The 2,672-nt window shown below is 46.0% G+C and overlaps 1 long non-coding RNA gene across 1 annotated transcript; it reads right to left on the bottom strand.

Moving 5' to 3' along the window:
- Window positions 1-1,453: 1,453 nt before the first annotated feature.
- On the bottom strand, window positions 1,454-2,303 carry LOC138674009 (uncharacterized). The gene is made up of 3 exons (XR_011320427.1): window positions 2,152-2,303; window positions 1,909-2,059; window positions 1,454-1,479 (listed from the first exon to the last, which is right to left on the bottom strand). It is a non-coding gene; the product is annotated as an uncharacterized lncRNA (long non-coding RNA).
- Between the last annotated feature and the right edge of the window lie 369 nt (window positions 2,304-2,672).

Here is a 2,672-nt window from a genome sequence, read left to right as displayed (position 1 = left end):
GCGATCAGGCCCCTGCTGTGCTGTCGCTGGTCGGGGAAGAAAGTCCAGAACTTTGTTTCGTCGCTGGACTCCCCGCAGACATCGCTGAATCGGCGTGTGTGACACCGATTCAGCAATGTCTTCGCTGGTAACCAGGGTAAACATCGGGTAACTAAGCGCAGGGCCGCGCTTAGTAACCCGATGTTTACCCTGGTTACCATAGTTAAAGTAAAAAAACAAACACTACATACTTACCTACCGCTGTCTGTCCTCGGCGCTCTGCTTCTCTGTACTGGCTGTGAGCGCCGGGCAGCCAGAAAGCAGAGCGGTGACGTCACCATTCTGCTTTCCGGCCGCTGTGCTCACAGCCAGACCAGAGAAGCAGAGCGCCGAGGACAGACAGCGGTAGGTAAGTATGTAGTGTTTGTTTTTTTACTTTAACTATGGTAACCAGGGTAAACATCGGGTTACTAAGCGCGGCCCTGCGCTTAGTAACCCGATGTTTACCCTGGTTACCGGCATCGTTGGTCGCTGGAGAGCGGTCTGTGTGATAGCTCTCCAGTGACCAAACAGCGACGCTGCAGCGATCCGGATCGTTGTCGGTATCGCTGCAGCGTCGCTTAGTGTGACGGTACCTTAAGCAAGGTGATAAGAACATCCAAGATTGAGCAATGGTAGATAGGTGAAGAAAAAAATAGCCCACCTAGTCTGCAGTAATATTCTCCATAAGGCCGGCCTCACACTAGCGAGTTTTACGGACGTAAGAGCGCAGAAACTACGTCCGTAAAACTCGCATAAAATACGGCAACTAAACAAGCAACTAAATTTTTACAAACAGTTGAGGAAAATTTTTTCAATATGAAAAACTGAACTAACTTTTTCATCTTAATGCAAGTAGGTGTATTCCTGAGAATACCCATAGGAGCTACTTGTGTCAGTGATGAAAGATTGACTTGCTGATGGTCCCAGGCTTGTGTTTCCTCCTCCAGAAAAATTCTGTGCCGGTTGGGTGTAGGAAGACGCTCTAGAGTGCGGTTCACTGGGTTTCGGTCGTGGGCGGAAGAGTCCGAAAACCCCCGTCAATACATTCTCATATGACTCAATTGGAGCAGGGTCCTCCAGAGCGGTGAGGGATGTTTGGCACAGAGACATGAAGAGAGACTGCCTATCCGGTGGCAGTGAGCGTGCCTTTCGGGCAATGGTTAACGCAAAAAAATCACACTTGTCCTCACTTGAGGATTGTTTCAGTAAATCTAGTGTGTCACTTGCGATCTTCTCAGTTTTATCCTCATTCTTTTTTTTTTTTTTTTTAATGGACTCTCCTGCCACCGGATAGGGAGCTCTCTTCTCTGTTACCACAGCTTCTGACGAACCAGATGATCCAACAGCTGCTGCAGTTGATGTGCCTGCAGCAGCTGCTGGACATGCGGCATCAGCAGAAGCTGTGGTAAGAGATGGAGAAATTGTCCCTCCCGCGGGTTGGAAAGGTTTCCCTCAGTCCTGTGTGAGAAAAGGAAAAAAATTATTAATCATGAACGCTGCGGAGGAGCAACATTTTAGGAACAGCATAAAGGCCACTTACTCCAAAACGCTGTTCATTTTTTTGCATGTGTGCTGATAATGCATGTTTTGATTTAACACATGCATTATCACCACATGCTATCCAAACAATGTGCTAGTTATCTTGCGCAGTCAAAGTGCAAACACAAGATAAATAGACACGGTGTAGTGCCATACCTCTCACAACTCCATCTTTGGAATGATAGCGCAGACAGGATTTTTGAAAATGCTCTCTTCACTATGGTATAACATCTGGATGCTGTGTATTGAACGCAGAGGCAGGACACAGCGTTCAATACGCAGTCAACTGTGCTACACCACATGGCAACATTGATGAGGCTACATATATATTATTGGTTTATAACCTACCTCCGCAAAGTCCGGCTTGTGAGCAGGAACTGCAGCTCCTCGTAAAATGGAAAGGTTATTCGACTTGGAGAAGATCCACTCTTGTCACATGTATTTATGAATTTGTTGAACCGGTCCCGAACTGACCTCCATCTCTGCTTGACATTTTTTTCTAAGAAAAAAAAAATATATATATATTGTCAAAGTACATTTATCATAAACTCTAATAATAATAATAATAATAATTGGTAACAATATAATTACCAATTTCCAATTGGTTTGCAATGGACAGGGAATCCCACTCCGGATAGAGGTCCCTCACAATCTTGGTCCAGCAATGGTCTCGGAAATATTTGTCCTTGTAGGACACATCAGCGGCATCCCATATACAAGGTATATCGCGAACCTACAATGAATAGAATAGTGTCATTACATAATATATCCAAATGATAAGTAATCTAAAAGGGAACCTGTCACCCCCAAAATGGGAACTGTAGATAAGCCCTCGATGTTTCCTCAAAGATGATCAAAACAGGTTAGATTATACTGACACAGGGGCGGTAACGGACCGATGGGCATTGCTGTCCGGTCCAGCGTCTCCCATCTTGTTGTGATGACGTCCTCTTGTATTCACACTGCGGCTCCAGCGCAGGCGTACTTTGCCCTGTTGAGGGCAGTACATTGCATTACTGCAGTACGTTGCTGTGCCCTCACCAGGGAGATAAGCCGCAGCGTGAATACAAGAGGACGTCATCATAACAAGATGGGAGGGGCTGTACCAGACC

Source organism: Ranitomeya imitator, chromosome 4, assembly GCF_032444005.1.
Source record: "Ranitomeya imitator isolate aRanImi1 chromosome 4, aRanImi1.pri, whole genome shotgun sequence".
NCBI lineage: Eukaryota > Metazoa > Chordata > Amphibia > Anura > Dendrobatidae > Ranitomeya > Ranitomeya imitator.
This window is presented reverse-complemented; position numbering and strand designations above follow the sequence as displayed.